At 39.1% G+C, this 21,195-nt stretch overlaps 2 protein-coding genes across 2 annotated transcripts in view; both read right to left on the reverse strand.

Annotated features, from left to right (window-relative positions):
• Positions 1–21,195, reverse strand: part of LOC128700364 (Krueppel-like factor 12) — a 50,572-nt gene that overhangs the window by 26,745 nt on the left and 2,632 nt on the right. The window lies entirely within an intron of this gene.
• Gbs-76A (Glycogen binding subunit 76A) overlaps positions 17,986–21,195 on the reverse strand; it is a 579,812-nt gene continuing 576,602 nt past the window's right edge. The window contains exon 7 of the transcript XR_011394007.1: positions 17,986–17,999. The gene's annotated coding sequence lies outside the window, so the exon portion shown is untranslated. The remainder of the gene's footprint in view (positions 18,000–21,195) is intronic.

A 21,195-nucleotide genomic window follows, 5' to 3' on the forward strand; every position in this document is an offset into this window, starting at 1 on the left:
AGAGGAGGGGTGCCCGCCTCTCGTGACAATACCCTATTGGGGTGACAGGAGATGGGAACCTCGCCTGTTTGTGAAGGAGGACGGCTGATAGATGGGGGAGGTGTTCACCTGTCTGGGGAAGGAAAGAGTGAAGGCTTGTCTAACTCTCCCCAACAGCTGCGTCTCCTACACCCATCCTTTAGTCTTGTCCCACCACCAACACTCCTCCCCAGCGATCTGTTGTTCCTACACATCCCCCAAGTTACTATCCAATCCTTTGAAACCTTTGAAACTGCAAGGAATCCTTCCTCTGACCGTGGCCAGTGGAAGGACGATCCTCGCAAGCATCCACATATCAACTGTACTCCACACTCATCATTCTTCTTTTTGTACATCCCCTCCATCCCCTTCCTTTCCTCTTGCCGTCTTCTTGTCCAACCCTACCTCCTTTTCCCGTCCTCTGACCTGCATTGTCAACGTCGCGCTCAAAATCAGTAAGCAAGGCCGGCATTCCTAGGACCCAGGAATGAATCGAAGTGGCAAGCTTCCAGAGTATTAACAAACACATTATAATTAATATTCTTGGGGGAGCGTTAAGATCCGTAAGAGTCATACAGTACCAATAGAACTGGAAGCAATCAGGTTTGATCCATGAAACTGACGGGTAGCTCAGAGTCATTGGATTAAGAGCTCTTCACCTGCATCGAGGTACCCTCCCCCACTTTGAAAGGATTAACAATTAGAGCTATAAATCAAGATGCAAGTCATTGATAAAAGCATACAGGGGCTTCTAAGTAGAGCACAGGATGGAGAGGTCGTAGATCAATCTGGCTGCAAGAATTCGTTATACTTCTGACAATAAATTAAAAACGAATATTGCATCAGAGAGTATCTGGTAAGAGATGAGGTCAGTCCAGCGCATATAAATGTGAATTGTATTGTTTCTTCTTAAACGATAAACCCGTGTTGGTCATTTAGCACGAGTGATGGAAGTACCATCCTCCGTCCGCAATGGAAAATAACATTTTTATTATTATCCACCCATGAACAAGCCCTTATAATTGTTTTTTGCCTTTGCGAGAATTCACGTTTTGTATTTACTTCAAGGTTGGGAAGCGTTTCTGTCAAACCTGTTGCGGATGATTGCAGATTTCTTGCAAAAACTGAAAAAAGGCCACAAATTCGGTAAATGGGCTCTGGAATACCGTTGGCTTAATAATATCCCTAAGAAATAATATCCTTGAAGGAAAACCCGTTTTACCCAATACATTGTCTAAGTATTGTCGCGCAGTTATGTGTCTGTGGTGATGTAACGCAGTGACTCAGTCCTGTCTGAACAGCACAGTAGTCTGCGTGTTAGGTTTGAGGATTATCAAGTATACGAGAGGCAATGTGACCCACAGTTTTCCTGTTCACTAACATCAAAAGAACATAATCCTTATAATGGGGATTAAAGCAGACTCTCAGTGTGTGGAATAGGTCACTTGTTTACAGTGCAGCACATTTATTAAGGGAAACTCGTACGTAGGAGAATGACATGACGACGTTTGGGTCTGACTTGGACCGTTTACTATGATCATTGACTAGTTAATAATCCAAGTCGGACCAAAACGTATTCGGGTTATTTGTGTATTGTTCCAGTCACAGACTTTATTTGTCTGGATAAATTCACTCGTGGCGAAATGTTTCCTTTAATGTACGTCCTAAACTGCATGCAAGCGTTATTTTTCTCAGTTTGTTTGTATCACCAAATCATTTACAAGGAAATACTCAGTGTACAAACACCGACAGATTACACACCTCTCAGTGTACATAACCTCGACATTAGTAGTGGTGTGAAGATAATAAGAAAGGGTACCGATTTGTGGGTAGGATTAAATAGGATTGAAAGTGGGATAATGTACTTGATGCTGCATATGTGGAATCTAGAACTAATATCACTGTTCATTGATGTGACAGTGTAGTTATGGGATGTTGATACCCATACATATACTCAGTGATACTTCTTTTTGAAGCAGCTTGCGCCGGGAAGATGCTTCACGCATTTCACAGTCCCAACCATGTTTATCTACCCAAGACTGTCAGCTGTTGCGAGGCACCGTTAAATGGTAAACATATACGTACGGTTTTCAGCAATAGAAGTCTCGCTATGCATAGATCTCTAAGCCCAGATCATAATTATGTGCAGACCGAAGTTATGTACAGATTCCCTTAAACAGACGTAAGTTATATCAACCTAGAGAGCAGATCCTCTTCTTTCGGCACACGTCCGCTACTCACAAAAGGCAATTAGTCGTAACAATACCTGTAGACCTAGAGGATGTGAGGCTAATCATTTCCTTCCCCCTACTTCTTCCCTTCTCTACCCTCATCACCATTTCAACCCTGCTCAACCCGTTTGCCTATACACATTAACACGCACACTCACGCTTACACACACAAACCACTTTCTCTCTCTCTCTCTCTCTCTCTCTCTCTCTCTCTCTCTCTCTCTCTACTACTACTACTCTTCCTGCTTCTCCTCTTTCTATTCCTCTCCAGGTACTTCATGGAGGCTCCCCCTGTGCAAGCTGCTGGTAACAGAGAGGAGAAAGCTGCCACTTCTTTAATGCCAGTGGGACTGGTGGAAGCAGCAAGCTTAGTCAATATCAGCTTCGACGTGTACTTCACTATTATTTGGCGAGGTGATCACGGGACACATGCAATCATGCTAGAGTTTTCAAAATTCTTAAATTTCCTTTTTTTTTGCTGACTTTCCTTTCTCGTTGCACATCATGTAATACATATACATTATTTATATATATATATATATATATATATATATATATATATATATATATATATATATATATATATATATATATATATATATATATATATATAATTATTTATATATATATATATATATATATATATATATATATATATATATATATATATATATATATATATATATATATATATATATATATATATATATATATATATATATATGTGTGTGTGTGTGTGTGTGTGTGTGTGTGTGTGTATATTCAACTACCTGTCTAAAATGCATAAATAAATTGATGCAACATATGCATTAATTGAAAATATTAGAATTTTTAGGCTCTTTCAAAAATGGTCAGAAAATAAACAAATATTTTGCAAATACAAGCATGCAAATTTTATCATGGAATCTGAGGCTGCTAAGTGTACATTACGCAACAGGGAGAGAGTAGCGCGTCTGTCTCACCATTCGCGGACGAAGGATCGAGCCTCCACAACTCTTTGCATTGGATGACTCACTCGGGATTATAGCTTCAAGTATATTAGTGTAAACAAAGGGGAAAATTCTTTAAAACAACTTTCTTTTGTTTACATTTCTTCTGACTTGTATGAGAACAAAGTGGGTAATGATGCATGAAATACCACAGCCGATCTAGACTGAGCCATGATGAGGTACCGAGTACCAGGTACTACGAGAGAGTACAAACAACTCGTGCTTAGTATGCCTGGAAGGTATACCTGAAAGGTGTTTAGGGGGTCAACGCCCCCCCGCGGCCAGGTCCATGACCAGGCTTCAGGTAGATGAAGCTTATAACGACGTTTCGGCCGGTCCTGAATCAGTGTCAAGTCACAACTGTTTATTACGCAAACAACCCTTAAGCTTCCCTCTCCTATGTGCGTGTTATTTGAGTATTGTTCCAGTCACGGTATTACGAACTTTCCGTTCTGTGCTACGGGAGACAAGAGCTTATTCACGGAGAACCACGACCAGTATATAACGAACGCCAGTTGTCACAGCGATGAGGTTAGAGCCATAGAGGTACAGGAATGTGACTGCGCAGACTACCAGGTATAAATCATGACCATAACTGAGTTAGTAAAATCCTGGAAGACGAGTTTTTTTGACTTCAGGAACCAAGTGTGATTAAAGCTGTATCAGTAATTTTCAGAACGGTAAAATGTCTGTTGTAGGGATGAGAGTGTTCAGGACAGAACTACTTAGTACTAAAATGGTTTACAAGTACTTATTCTAGAACCACGACTGAGCAGTTAGGAAAAGAGTAGTCCGCTAGGTATGCGGTACCGGCTGAAACCAGGACTCAGTAGTTAGGAACAGAACGGTCTACTAGGCATGAGATACAGGCTGGTACCAGGACTGAGTCATAGAAGCCATGAAGACACTGTACAAGGTACCAAATACCAGCAGTGATTAAGGTCAAACGACGGGCTAAAAGGTCTTTGTTTACTGGAGCATTGTGTATATATTTATATATTTTCGTACTTGTGTTTATGACGTTAATATTAACGATCTTAAAATTCTTATTGTCTTCACCTCTATTACTGTTATTGTTACAGCTGCAGCTGTTGTTACCTTCTGCCGTTGCTCTTGTTACTACTTCTACGACTATTTCTACTGTTGCTATTGCTGCTACTCTTGGTACCACTATTGCTACTGCTACTACTACTACTGCTTCTGCTAATACTACTACTACTGCTAGCCCTACTACTATTACTGCCACTACTACTACTACTACTAGTACTACTACTACTACCACTACTACTACTACTATTGCCACTACTACTACTACTACTACTACTGTTACTGTTGCTGTTACTGCTAGTACCACTACTGTTACCACTACTACTTCTGCTACTGCTATTAATGTTATTAAAAATTCTTCAACTAGTAACTGCAGTTTTCATATTTAAAACAACAACAGTAATAATAATAATAATAATAATAATAATAATAATAATAATAATAATAATAATAATAATAATAATAATAATAATAATAATAATAATAATATCAATAATAATAATTTTAATAATAATAATAATAATAATAATAATAATAATAATATTAATAATAATAATAATAATAACGTAACATTAACAAAAAAGATAATATAGAACATTGCCAGCCTAGATAAGACACGCTGACACACTCCATGCAAACAGTTAGTGGAGTGAGCTGTCGTGCTTACAACACATGTACAAAAACTGGTACTACGGGACTGTTGACTGTCAGTATGTCTTCTTGGTTCTAAGTAAGCCACGACCTACGCTCTGCTGTCATCGCAAGGCGAGAAAGGTTTTCCAGCGAGGGACAGAGAAATCTAGCGAAGGACACAGATTTCTTTCAGAAAGGAACAGATGTCTACTGGCCTACGGCTATAAGTTTCATTGAGGCTACTCGGGGGTCAGTTGTAGGCCCACTGCTGCCTAGATCATATTAGCATTTAATTCTCAGTGTATATACTCCGAAAGATATACACTTCTTGGGGTATATTTCTTGGCTTGCGTGGTGCGAGGTGTCTTCCAGCAGGACGCAGGGATGTAAATCAAGATAGGAGAGTGTGTGGCTCATGCCGAAGTCAAGTCATAAAACACCAATTATATTACCAGGGTTATCAAATATCGTAAACTTCAAGGTGTTAGAACGCAGACGAAGTCGAAACACGACCTACTGTGAACAGCACGGTAAGTGGTACCGTCCCCTGCTAGTGAGAAACACGACCTACTGTGAACAGCACGGTAAGTGGTGCCGTCCCCTGCTAGTGAGAAACACGACCTACTGTGAACAGCACGGTAAGTGGTACCGTCCCCTGCTAGTGAGAAACACGACCTACTGTGAACAGCACGGTAAGTGGTACCGTCCACTGCTAGTGAGAAACACGACCTACTGTGCAAAGCACGGTAAGTGGTGCCGTCCCCTGCTGGTGAGAAACACGACCTACTGTGAACAGCACGGTAAGTGGTACCGTCCCCTGCTAGTGAGAAACATGACATACTGTGAGCAACAGTACGTGGCGCCGCCCCCTACTAGCGAGAAATTTTAAATCTAGCCATATTTATTTCTTATCTACTGATGGAAATTATTTATCATTTTATTGTTATCGCTTATGTATAAATACCTATGATGCTGGCAGAGAGTATATCCACCACTACTGTGCGTACTGTGCAGCGATAGCCGGAGCCATCCATATCAAAGTAGTATTTATGATGAGAATTTGTTAGGGGGATTAATATGTTTTTGTTGTTAGTTTATTATACATAGGTGGTTTGTGGCCTTAATGGCGCTCCTGTAGTCGATAGGTTTTAAACCTAACTACAAATATTGAGTTGTCTGTTTATATAGGGCTAAAGAACCCGGGTTCGATTCCCGAGGTGGGCGAGACGTATGGGCAACTTCCTTTGAACCTGCTACCCGTGCCTCTCACTTTATTTCTCTCATCTAAAACTCTGTTGCCAAACCTGTGATTTCCGTTCAAAATCTAAATTTATCTGCGAAATATACCCAGTTCGCCCTTCTAATGTAACACTTTGTCGTGACTGGGAAGTTGTGTTTGACATAGAATTTTGTCAGTAAGAACACGTGGAAAAAGTGCGATTTTTGTGGCTTACTGGAGGTCGTCAATTGTAAGCTGGTAACCCAGAAATTATAGTATGCATATTGACCGTAGGATATTTAAATTAATAGTGCTGTCTGTATGCTGATAGTCCAGTATGCAGATTAAAGACGCAGTACTCATGCAACATCAGGGCGGCGAGTACCGACTCTGCAACATCACAGTGATACTGCCGATGATGCAACATTAAAGTGCTACTACCGATGCTGCAACATCAAAGTGTCACTGCCGAAGCTGCAACATCACAGTGCTACTACCGATAATGCAATATCAAAGTGCTACAACCGATGCTGCAACATCACAGTGTTACTATTGACGCTGCACTATCACTGTTAGAACCGACCTTGTACCTTCAAAATGTTACTACCGACCCTGCAACATCCAAAGTGTTACTACCAACCTTGCAACATCAAAGTGTTACCACCGACCTTGCAACATTGAATTTTTACAACCGAGGGCACAGTTTGGTGGGTCTGGCATTAGCGTGTTGAGGTATTCAACGCTTATGTTTGCATTATTCACCAGGACAGTATTATATTTAACAGATAACCAACTTGACGTGCAAGAGTGTTAGTGTTCGTTATCATACTTTGTATATTCACACTAGCACCGTAATACATTTGTATAGTTATCAACGGCGATAAACTTAAGGAGAAATCAATGATCGGTCGCTTTACCCTCACTGCCTGCTCTCTCCTATTCTCCCTCTCTCTCTCTCTCTCTCTCTCTCTCTCTCTCTCTCTCTCTCTCTCTCTCTCTCTCTCTCTCTCTCTCTCTCTCTCTCTCTCTCTCTCTCTCTCTCTCTCTCTCTCTCTCTCTCTCTATCTTGCAGTCAACATAGTCTTAAGATCAAGCGAAGCCGAGTCACTGTTCAGTATGTTGACTGACAAGCAACTTCTCCCATCATACAGAGCTACATACGTAACGCAGACGCACCTCTATATAAAGAGAGAGCCGACTTGTGTAGCCATAAGCTACTGTCTGTGACTTGAAGGGTATAAACGGCTCCTCTTCAGCATAATGACGTGTTTTTCACAGCGTCAGCAGAACACGCCGACGCTACAACCACACAGGTCAAGGCCTCGTTGGTAGGAGTTCGATGCTGCTGCTGGCTTAGTGCGTATTTTCCTGGATTGTAGTTACTCGGCGCAAGGAGTAATGAAGGCTCGGCTCTTCGTTCGTTAATAGCGAGAATGATATACTATTCTGGAGTGTGAGTTAAGTGGTTTACATGCTCAAATGATGGAAAATATGTGATTTCTTTTCCTGGATAAGTCTGCACAATTGAGGGTCACAGAACCTGTATTCTTTAGAATACTGTGTGGGTCATCCACTGCAAGGAATGGTGGAGACTCGATCCTCCGTGGCTAATTGCGAAGTAACTGAGCTACGTGACCACAATAGTGCTGAGTGCTACAAGAAGCGGAACCGTTTAAGGTACAATTAGGTGGAAAATTTCACGTTACTGAACCAAATTTTCACTGAGATGATAATCTGAGGACGGCATATCAGAGCCGAGATGCAAGTGAACGAGCAGCTGCACACACACACACACACACACACACACACACACACACACACACACACACACACACACACACACACACACACACACACACACACACACACACACACACACACACACACACACACACAGAAGCGCATCTTACCATCACAACATCTGTGATTAATGTCTACTGTTCAAACAAATTAACAGTATTGATGTTGATTTGATAAATTTATGAAGACTGATGTCCTATCGTCAGAAAATTTAGGTGTCGTGTCAGTTCTATGAACTTATTTATTATCAATCAGAGGAACTTTCTCCTTCCATATAATTCTTACTGAATAACTAAGAATAATTGTGTGTTTATTTGTCCGATTCATGTTAAGCCCTAAACCCATCTGGGTCACTCAGTGCAGGACGTGGGGAAGGCTTGATCCTCCGTCTGATGACAGATAGACGGGCTTCTTATTTGTACTCGCTCAGATGTCCATAACTAAGAAGACATGACCCCTCCTCAAGGAAGGTACTTTGATTGAAGGTACCTTGATGCGAGGAAGGTACCTTGATGCAAGGAAGGTACTTTGATCCGAGGAAGGTACCTTGATGCAAGGAAGGTACCTTGATGCAAGGAAGGTACCTTGATGCAAGGAAGGTACCTTGATGCAAGGAAGGTACCTTGATGCAAGGAAGGAACCTTAATGCAAGGAAGGTACCTTGATGCGGGGAAAGTACCTTGATGCTGGTGATAAGGTCTTGATTCTGGGAAACAAACCTATCGTTCCGTTTTGGATCAGTCTTCCCTACTTCCCGTTCCTAAGGCAATGTGTGAACCTTACGGTTTTAGCGCTTCCCCACGATCATAATAATGTGAATAGATAAAATTTGTATTATAAAAATAACTATACGAAACGTTTAATATATATATTTTACTTCATCAGGGAGAAAAAAAGATCAACGTATGTAAGTTTATATAGACACAGGTACACGTAAGTACAATCATCATTCATAGTATAAATTACCTAGGATAACCCCAAACTGTTGACACAACTGACACAGTCCCATGTTTCCAGACACACAAACAAGCCATCATCGGGGAACGGAGGCGCACTAAACACCGTATAAGACGTCATAACGGAGACGTCGCGTTTGTACCCGAAAGGCAGGAGTTGTGTGGGGTGAGAGTGGTTGCCGAGGTGATGCCCTCCAGGCAGTGTGCCCAGCTTAACGGTGCGTCAGGAATGTTAGTTTTACCACAGCCAGTTTTTGCCAGCACTGAAGCGCCGGGACAAGGACATTTTTTGCAAACAGAGAAAATGCTCATCTTCCGTGTTGGCGATGATGGAGGTTGCCAAAACAGGAGTCTTCACGCTTATATTTGAAATCTGGATAATCATTTTTTGTTTGCCTGTGTATGTGGTGTTTTGTGAGTTACTCTTGCGGCTTTGGTGATAGACGTGTTGTCACGCTCTTTCCAAGGTGGCTCAAGTTTCTCGTCCTAACAGAAAACTGGCTTAGAGTCAGAATAATAGCGGGTGAGCGTGAGAATACTGAGCAAGATCCTGCCTCCCCACACCAAGGTCGGTGGGTGTCATCCTGCCCTGAGGCTCTCTCGCCAGCCGACTTGTCAAACCACTGGTGCTTGAGGGTGTTGTGGTACTGCTGGATGATGTAGGTGGGATTCCTTGGTCCTCTTGTGGTTTGGCGTCTCTGGAATTACTTCTGCTCTGATCTGTTGTTAGTGGTGCTACTGGTGCTGCTTTGATCTCTTGTTGGTGGTGCAACTGGTGCTGCTTTCATCTGTTGGTGGTGGTGGTGGTGCTGCTTTGATCTGTTGTTAGTGGTGGTGCTGCTGCTTTGATCTGTTGTTGGTGGTGCTACTGATGCTGCTTTGATCTGTTGTTAGTGGTGTTGCTGCTGATTTGATCTGTTGTTGGTGGTGCTACTGGTGCTGCTTTGATCTTTTGTTGTTGGTACTACTGGTGTTGCTGTGATCTGTTGTTAGTGGTGGTGGTGCTGCTGTTTTGATCTGTTGTTGGTGGTGCTACTGGTGTTGCTTTAATCTGTTGTTGGTGGTGGTGCTGCTGCTGCTTTGATTTGTTGTTAGTGGTGCTACTGGTGCTGCTTTGATCTGGTGGTGTTGGTGCTGCTTTAATCTGTTGTTGGTGGTACTACTGGTGCTGCTTTGATCTATTGTTAGTGGTTGTGCTGCTGCTCTGATCTGTTGTTGGTCGTACTGCTGTTCTTGTACTTACCAAACTGAAATAATTGATGTTTGTTGTGTTACCAGTGTCCAAGACACAGCTCTTGACGCAACCTCATGAGTATGCTTGACCGATATCTATCGAAGCCTGGCCTCACAGGCTCAGTCATACCTACTTTGGAAACTGTGACTTCATTATAAACTTTAAAATAATACTCTTAGTTACCAACATTAACCCAAAGTCTGCAAATAACACCATTTAGCTTGTCTAAATCTCCCTGGAATATGTGAGAATCATACTTATTTTATTATGGTAAGTGTATATGTTGTGTGAAAGTATGTTCGTATTGTATGAGAGGCAGAGGGTGTACGTATTTTGTGACAGAGAGTATATGCATTAAATAGTATTGTGGTTGCAGAGGTCGATTCACAGCTCCTGGCCTTGCCTACTCGCTGGTCCCTACTAGTTATTCGTATGTGCGTGTGTGTGTACTTATTGAATAGTAGTGTATATAGTGGTGTGTACTTATCATGTGGCTGTGTGTGAATGTTTTGTGTGGCAACATGTGTATGCGCTGGGGTGAGATGTGTGAACATAATATGTGGTGGTTAGTGGTGAAGGGGCACTTGTCTGTTTTGATGTTGTGAAGGTGCATGTTAAAGTGGTGAAAGCTGGTGTTGTGGTAAGAGATTGTTGATGGAGCTGTCACAACGGGGCATAGCCTGGCAACAGTGAACGCTGCAACAGAGGCACAATATACTGAGATAACGGTAGATTGTCATGGTGATTGTGTTTGTGTTGGAGATGGCGCCTTCTGTGGTGGTTCTGATGATAAATTTTTTTGTAATGATGCTTGCTAATACCAAATTAATGGTGTTAATGGCAGTGGTTATGTTTACTGGTGCTAGAGTGGGAATGTCAGAATGGGGGATGTCATTGATATCTCTTGTGATCTTGGTACCTTGTGAGATAACTATTGTGGTAGTTTGTGGTAAGGAATGCGGTAATCTTAACTGCAGTATCGATGATACCTGGATTTAATATAAGGATGATGCACATAGGAAGTTGCTGTCCTCTTTAGTTACTGTCGTGATACAGTGATATCGTTGTTGTGTGATTGCAAGAGGGGCGGTGAGAGGTAAACCTGGAATAGCTGAAGCTGAGAGAATAATCTTATACCCACTCTATGGCTATCTGAGTGGTTGTATTGTGATGATGGTTGCTTCAGAGGTATTGTGATGATGGTAGTGTTAGAGGTATTGTGTCTTCTTTCAGTGCTTCAGATGGATGCTGTCTCGCCTAGAGTGAATATTTCCTAGTCTCAGACAATCCACTTGTGGTTTTGGGAGTCTTGACCAGCAAATTACCGGATAGTGACACAGCACAGCTTTCACTAATTCAGTCAAATGCCGAATATTTATATATATATATATATATATATATATATATATATATATATATATATATATATATATATATATATATATATATATATATATATATAGTAATCTTGGGGGAAAGTACTAAAATTTCAAGATTTTTTAGTCAAAAGAATTAGTGTTTTTGCAAGTATTAATTTCTGTATTAATATCGTTTTTTGAAGGGGTTGTCTTCATGATGCTAAAAAGCTTTTTGACTTTAGGAATTAGAGCTATCTTCCTTTACCTCGGAGCACACCTGTTTATCTTCAATTTCTCAAGCACTGAATGACCCTGAAGGATTAAGTACCTTTTTAATATTAATTTAATAATAATAATAATAATAATAATAATAATAATAATAATAATAATTTTCACTGATAATAATGAAAATAATAATGTACATTAAATTTACCCACTATAAAATGCTTTAAATACGAATGTTTAGTATAAAATAATGAGGAGAGGCAGCTCCAGTTCATCTGATCAAGATCCTTCAGCAGCATCCAAACATCATCAACATCTCCAGATAAAACATCCTCTCTGACTGCATAATTCTGTGTGAGTGGTGGGATCAGTGAAGTGATTTTCTCTGTCCCACAGACTTGTATGCTCAGATCCAATCTCTGTTTAAAGACTCCTTCAGGTAGTGGGAAGGGAAAAGAAATATGATAATCAAGCAAACAAAAAAACTCTTCCTTTACTTTCACTTAACCCTGAGCAGTGCCATATGTGACAGAAGAATGCCATTTGTTACACTAGGGTGCCATATATGAGGATTTTCAGTTCCCTATTGTATATTGTGCACAAAAATTATTTTACTTTCGCTTCAGAATGCCATTTGTTACATTAGGGTCTCATAAATGATTATTTCCAGGTCTCCTTCGTATATTACACACAAGAAATCGTTTTAATTTCGCTTCAAAATATAAAACAATTGAATTCCTAAACCCATGCTATAAAACATTCAGGTTAAGGTTAATTATAAGGCATTTTTGTGATTGCTTTCATAAAGCACTTTTTTTTTACCTATAAACACCAGCTTGCAGAAACAAAAGTCATACCAGAGACACATAATACGAAGAGATGTAAGCTAAAATACTTTCCTAAAAGCAAGGTCAGGTTAGACACATTTCTAACAGCAAGGTTAGTTTAACCTTAAGTCTAACAGCATGTTCAGATTAAGCACAATTTTAACAAGGTCAGGACTTGTACATTCCCCCCAAAAAAGAAATCTACCAAAAAAATAATAGGTCAACTTACGAAAGATAATTAACATATGCAATATTAAACTAAAAAAATCTAATTATCTTAGTCTGATATTTAAAGCAAATTTTAACAACTTACATTTTCTTACTAAATCAAAATAATAAATGATGTTGAAAATATTATAATGGATTACGATTTGTTTACAAATTCTTGTAAATTCTTGCTATATATGCCATCATTGATGGTATATATAGCACTATGAGCAAAAAATCTTTAATAATAATAATAATAATAATAATAATAATAATAATAATAATAATAATAAGCGATTAATGAATGATAAATATTGTATATTCTTCTTCTTCTTCTTCTTCTTCTTCTTCTTCTTCTTCTTCTTCTTCTTATTTTATTATTATTATTATTATTATTATTATTATTATTATTATTATTATTATTATTATTATTATTATTATTATTATTATTATTATGAATATTATTACATTTACGAGGAATCCATTAGTCTTTACCTATACTACCAATAAATAAAATACAATCATAGGTCATTTCAAACTGCCCTTCTCCTAAACATTTCGAACAAGGCAACCCCCAGACGTTTCGAATTATGGAGCCATTAGCCATTTGGAGCTATGACTGAAGTTCCACGTGTACCATTTAAGTCTATGATATGTACACTTTCTGTACAGCCAAGCAAGTCTACGGTACGAACACTTTAATTTGTACCTTTGTGGTGTACTACGACAGTCGAGAAAGACGTAAATGGTTTGTCTAATCGAATTAAAAATTAATAAATTACAATAAAAAACTAAATCAAGGCAAAACTAAATGAATGAAATCTCACGCACCGGCATAATTAACATTACGAGTCTGAACACGTATATGTAAATATTTCAGAAGAATTTCTAGTCTGCTCCCTAGAATGTTGATATGGCAGTGAGTGACTGATAGTGTCACTATGGATGTTGATAAGGTAGTGAGTGACTGATAGTGTCACTATGGATGTTGATAAGGTAGTGAATGATTGATAGTATTACCATGGATGACTGATAGTGACTGATAGTGTCACTATGGATGTTGATAAGGCAGTGAGTGACTGATAGTGTCACTATGGATGTTGATAAGGCAGTGAGTGACTGATAGTGTCACTATGGATGTTGATAAGGCAGTGAGTGACTGATAGTGTCACTATGGATGTTGATAAGGTAGTGATAGTAGTGTCACTATGGATATAAGGTAGTGAGTGACTGATAGTGTCACTATGGATGTTGATAAGGTAGTGAATGATTGATAGTATTACCATGGATGACTGATAGTGACTGATAGTGTCACTATGGATGTTGATAAGGCAGTGAGTGACTGATAGTGTCACTATGGATGTTGATAAGGTAGTGAATGATTGATAGTATTACCATGGATGACTGATAGTGACTGATAGTGTCACTATGGATGTTAACAAGTTAGTGAATGATTGAGTGTTACCATGAATGTTAATAAGCCAGTGAATGCATGATAATGTTATCATGAATGTTAATAATCCATTGAATAACTGATAGTGTCACCATGAATGCTAGCATGCTAGTATATGTTACCATGAATGTTAATAGGCCAGTGAACGAACGGTAGTGTCACCATGAATATTAATAAGCCAGTGAATGAATGATAGAATTATCATGAATGTCAATAAGGTAGTGAATGTTAATAATCTAGTGAATGTTAATAATCTAGTGAATGTTAATAATCTAGTGAATGTTAATAATCTAGTGAATGTTAATAATCTAGTGAATGTTAATAATCTAGTGAATGTTAATAATCTATTGAATGTTAATAATCTAGTGAATGTCTGATAGTATCACCATGAATGTTAAGTAGCTAGAGAACGACTGATTGTGTTACAATAAACATTAACAAAATAGTGAATAACTGACAGTGTTACCACATAAGTGTTAACATAAACTAAAGAGCGACTGACAGTGTTACCATATAAGTGTTAACATAAACTAAAGAACGATTGACAGTGTTAGCAAAAAAAAAAAACTGATAAGGCAATGACTGATTGATGTTGTCAATTAGGCTGTGACTGATTGACAATACCATAACAATAGTGGACAGCCAAACTGATGTCATATCACAGTAACTCAATCAATGTTATATATTTCTTTTTTGTATTTTTTTATTGTGGTAAGAATGGGTCCTTGTCAATTGTTATTATTATATATTTGTAGATCAATGATGGTTCTGATGTTGCTCGTTATTTCTTGCACTTTATACCACTTCAATTCTCACTTCATTTCGTTATAGGTACGGATGGAATGTTAGGCAAAAGGACCACAAGGGCAACTAATGTGAGATTTTATTGCTTCACACGGTGAGTGTGCGGGTTCGATTCCCGGCGAGGAAATCGTTTTTCTTCACACTGGTTGTCTATTTTCACCCATCAGTAAAATAGGTACCTGAGTGTTAGTCAACTAGTCTGGGGTCGCATCCTAGGACAAAACTGACCTAATTTGCCCGAAATGCTCAGCATAACAAGCGGCTTTCTATATAATGTTATGTCACTGATGTCAGCGATGTCTGTATACCTTGTACTTGTAGAAATAAAGATATTATTATTATTATTATTATTATTATTATTATTATTATTATTATTATTATTATTATTATTATTATTATTATTATTATTACTTAGACACATGTTTCTAAATATTCATCTAATAAGTATTGTATACCATTAAATGTACAACATGATTTAATACCCATCTGATGTACGAGAGTCATTAAGACTGCTTCTGTTCACCATCAGTCAAGGAGATTTTAATCACTAAAAATAAATATTTAGTTACATTTTCAGCCTATATACATTGGTAAATATACATACTTCTGCGTGTATATAACATTGCTGATATTTTTTCTAATAAACACTTATCCACAAACGCAATAATTGCAATGCAGATTTGTTGACAATTATGCTGAATTTATTGTTGCTTCTTAATTCTTTAAAGAACTTTTCATTGCATGTTTAAAAATCATTAAAAATGTTTTGTAACGTAAACATTATTCAGTTTAAAACCACAAAGGACAGTAAAAGGTATTTAAAATTAGGTAATTATTAAATCAACGTATATTTTAAAGTGAGCAGTAATAAAAATGTTTTTTTATTAATCGCTTCGAATAATAAAAGAAATCCATTTTGAGGAATAAAAGTCGCAATACCGTGGTAAGAACAATTTTCAATTTACCTAAACTGGAAATATAACCTAAACGACATTTCAGTTCGCCCTGGATCACTATCAACTCGTGGCTTGATAATGGTTTTGGAGGGAGGGAAACATCATCAACTGTCTCACGAACTCGTAATGACACGATTGCAAACAAACCATAACACGGACGTGGTTAGAACCCGGGATCAGAGAGTCACAAAACTCCAGACCGTCGCGTTAGCCACCGGACTGGTTTGGAGTTTTGTTACTCTCTGATCGCGGGTTCTAACCCCACCCGTGGTATGGATCATCTACTGTCTTAATTCCAATTCGTTGGTTGGTTGGGTGAAGATCTTGTTATTATACTGTAATAAAAAAAACGGCTTGTTGGCCAAAGTGAACAAGTGGCAGTACTCATTCACTGGCTAAGTTGCAGCGATCTCTTTATTACTGACTCCCTGAGGGTTTATACCAACAGAGCAACTAATATTTATGGCATATTTTGTAAATTGTTGCCATTAACTTGTATTCCGACGTATAGATTGTTATGGTCTGAGTTAAGCATTTCTTTTCCAACGCTCATGGGCTCTTGCAACGTTGAATAAGAACGATAGTCGCGTAGAAAATTTTTACTGACATAAGGAGTCGTAATTTAGGCATTTAATTAGAAGATATTAAATGTGGTCTTCTGCCATAACTGTCTAGAATCTAGATTATAAAGATATTTTGCATTGTTCTGTTATTTATACGCTATTTTTATTTGCCTAACTAGTAAGATTAGAAAAATGTGAAAAACTGCATAATTTGCTTCTATTATACATTGTCACAACTCTTCAGCCATGATCTTCTAAATATATAAATATGATGGGGTGTTGCTATAATTTTTGAAGGACTGTCTATAATTAATCAAGTGCAAAACAACCTCTGTGAAAATAAATAGTGAAATTCCAAACGCTTTTGTGATTTCTCACACTATCAAGGACCTGTAATGTGAGAAATCACAAAAGTGCATGGAATTTCATTATATTTTCACAGTGGTTATTTTGCGTAATGTGATATAACCTGTTTACTGTGATCTCATTGCATCTTAAGTAATCCCACGCACGTCATCCTTAACATAGGCAGTGACAGATATAACCAGCCACGGTGCTGGTCACTACCTCCAGCAATACAGGGAGAACTTTAGAAAGTTGAGTAAACATAATCAGGGCGAGTAACCGATGGAGCCGCTGGCCTGACGGTATTGATCTTGTGATTGATTGGTGCCTCCAAGCAGATTTAGACTACAAGATGTTCAAAAGTGAATTATCGTATAACTAATTCGTCATCATTAGCCAATATTAACTGTGGTGTGCAGTTGAATACTGCACTGTATAAGGCTAAGATATTTTGATGAGTACACTGCACGCAGCATGCAGGCAGAATGTTCAATTGATTAAAATTGAATTACTACTCCATGTGATGCATGCATTGGGGTGCCAGAGTGAGAGAGAGAGAGAGAGAGAGAGAGAGAGAGAGAGAGAGAGAGAGAGAGAGAGACAGAGAGAGACAGAGAGAGAGAGAGTGAGAGAGAGAGAGAAAGAGAGAGACAGACTTCAACACTGGGCGAGACATCATTTCGCACGTTATAGTGGTACACACAAATATATATGGTACACACAAATTAGCCACACGAATCTAAGGAAAATGCAAAGAGGTGCACACAGGTGAAAGATTTGACATTTGACGTTGTAGTGTGTTCCGTCTTCAAAGTGACGAGAACAAGTTAAGACAGGGAAGAGACACCCACACCTACACACACACACACACACACACACACACACACACACACACACACACACACACACACACACACACACACACATTTGTAGTAGGAAATACATCTTAAGCCGTAGGGTGATAAGTAAATGTCAATAGATAAAAGGCAAATTTCGGTAGTATACATAATAGCGAACAGGGAGCTGGAACCCAACAAAGCTAGCTTGCTGAAGCTCAAAGAGACGGGACTAGGAGCCGAAACTCAACCCCAGGAAACCCACCTAGGTGAGTATACCATCATCTTCACGTTACTAAGCAATGAATAACACATTCCACTTGACACAGACAAGGGTACAGCACGTAGACGAAATAAGGGGGTGAAATTTTGGCACATGGAGTGATCTAACACTTGTACACAGGGGGAGGAGAGACCCCTCTCGTGTAGCTGATAATGCGATACTACACACAGCGCGTACAAACCTTTCACCGCGCGGAAACACTGCTTTACACCGCGCGAGAAATATTGAGACACTGCGCGAATTTGTTTTTTTTTACAGTGCACAGACAAACTTTACAATGGCCGAGAAAACTTTACAGTGTGCAGGGAAAACTTTACATTGTGTGGACAAACGTTACACCACTTTTTCAGTCTGCACATTACTTTGACAGACTTGACACTGCACATTGCTAACTTTGCACAAAGAAGACAAACTATACACTGTAATAACTATATACAGCACCAGCTTTACACTGAGTCGACAAGCTTTATACTACACAGACAAACTTTACTCTAAACAAACATTACACTGTACAATCCAACTTTACACTGTATAACACTCAAACTTTGCACTGTAGAAGTATTTCACTGCACCTACAAACTTTACACTTCACAGACAAACTTTACAACGTGTTTACAAACTTTACATACACTGCCTGGACACTTTTTTTTTCTCGCTGCGCGACACTACGCGATAAACTTTGCTAAACACAATACATTACATTTTGGGCAAGACACTTTACTCTGCCTGGCGCAGTACACTGCAGGACACACTGCACTGCAGGACACACTGCACTGCAGGACACACTGCACTGCAAGACACACTGCACTGTAGGAAACACTGCACTGCAGGACACACTGCACTGCAAGACACACTGCACTGCAGGACACACTGCACTGCAGGACACACTGCACATTAAACAGGGCCGCACTTTAAGCAGGACACACTATAAAAGAACCTGTGGGTATGAGGAGGAGGGAAAGAACGAAAGAGAAAGGGTAGAGAAGGAGGGAGTGAAGGTAGGAAAGAGGGTAGAGAAGGAGGGAGGGAAGGTAGGAGGGATGGTAGAGAAGGAGGGAGGGAAGGTAGGAAGGAGGGTAGAGAAGGAGGGAGGGAGAGAAGGAGGAAGGGAGGAAGCAGAAAAAGACTTCGGTATAAAGGACAGCTAGAGGACAAGGTCATATGTTCACGGGAACGAGTTAAACCCACAGGGGACATACTGCTCCTAGGAAATAGGAGGCAGTCAGGTTTGATTCGAGGAGGGTAGTTCTAATTCCTTGAATCAATAGCCTATTAAACATCGTCAAATGAGGTCTCTTCAGTGCATCGTATATTCAGGAATATATTAACAGTTAATTGGTATGTGGTTAGATGGTGCTGGCGGTGGTGGTGGTGGTGGTGAAGGTGGTGGTGAAGGGGGTGGTGATAGTGGTGGTGGTGGGGGTGAAGATAGTGGTGGTGGTGGCAACAGTGGTGGTGGTGGTGGCAACAGTGGTGGTGGTGGTAGTGATGGTGGTGGTGGTGGTAGTGGTGGTGGTGGTGGTGGTAGTGGTGGTGGCAAAAGTGGTGGTAGTGGTGGTGGCAACAGTGGTGGTGGTGGCAATAGTGGTAGTGGTGGTGGTGGGAGCTGGTAAGACTGCTTACTACCTCGGGCTTGGGATTCCCTCCCTTTATGTAGGGATTCCCTCCCGCTTTGTATATATGTTTATAAACGTATGTATATATATATATATATATATATATATATATATATATATATATATATATATATATATATATATATATATATATATATATATATATATATATATATATATATATATATATATATATATATATATATATATATATATACATATATATATATATATATATATATATATATATATATATATATATATATATATATATATATATATATATATATATATATATATATATATATATATATATATATATATATATATATGTTCAACAAGTCGACCGTTTCCCACCGAGGCAGGGTGACCCTAAAAGAAAGAAAATCCCCAAAAAGAAAATACTTTCATCATCATTCAACACTTTCACCACACTCACACATTATCACTGCTTTTGCAGAGGTGCTCAGGATACAACAGTTTAGAAGCATATACGTATAAAGATACACAACATATCCCTCCAAACTGCCAATATCCCAAACCCCTCCTTTAAAGTGCAGGCATTGTACTTCCCATTTCCAGGACTCAAGTCCGACTATATGAAAATAACCGGTTTCCCTGAATCCCTTAACTAAATATTAACCTGCTCACACTCCAACAGCTCGTCAGGTCCCAAATACCATTTGTCTCCATTCGCTCCTATCTAACACGCTCACGCACGCTTGCTGGAAGTCCAAACCCCTCGCCCACAACACCTCCTTTACCCCTCCCTCCACGAATGTACCCAACAATCCCTGGTGACTATAAATGAAAATCAACTACGCTAGCTGTAACTCGCCTCCACTTCGTATCGAATATTAAACCCAGTAGTTGGTAGTCTGAAATCCCTCTTCCTGCTAATTAAGGGCGTGGGCGTGGGTTATTATGAGTGACTTGAGCATGATGTTCTGTTAGAGGTGGGTTGCGAGGTACACTTTGGGATGTGCTCCCAAGTGGAGGCTTATGGCATTGTTCTTATGAGTACAGAAAGAAACCTAACCCAGTACTTGTGAGGCTGGTGATGATCTCATCCCTATCGCACCGTAAGTTCTCGAGGTATATAAGTAAGCAACAATCATTGGTGGGGCCTATATATATATATATATATATATATATATATATATATATATATATATATATATATATATATATATATATATATATATATATATATATATATATATATATATATATATATATATATATATATATATATATATATATATATATATATATATATATATATATATATATATATATATATATATATATTCGTGATATAAGGAGGAAATCGACCCTGTGTCTATGCACAAACAAAGAATTCATTCTACCGTTGTTCAGTGGTGGGTTGCAAATAGGTAGCAGACTCTACTGTCTGCCACGAGTGCCACCACCTGCACTGTCTGCCACGAATGCCACCATCTGCACTGTCTGCCACGAGTGCCACCACCTGCACTGTCTGCCACGAGTAAAACCACCTGCACTGTCTTCCACGAATGCCACCACCTGCACTGTCTGCCACGAGTACCACCACCTACACTGTCTGCCAGGGGTGC

Source organism: Cherax quadricarinatus, chromosome 71 (assembly GCF_038502225.1).
Source record: "Cherax quadricarinatus isolate ZL_2023a chromosome 71, ASM3850222v1, whole genome shotgun sequence".
Lineage (NCBI taxonomy): Eukaryota > Metazoa > Arthropoda > Malacostraca > Decapoda > Parastacidae > Cherax > Cherax quadricarinatus.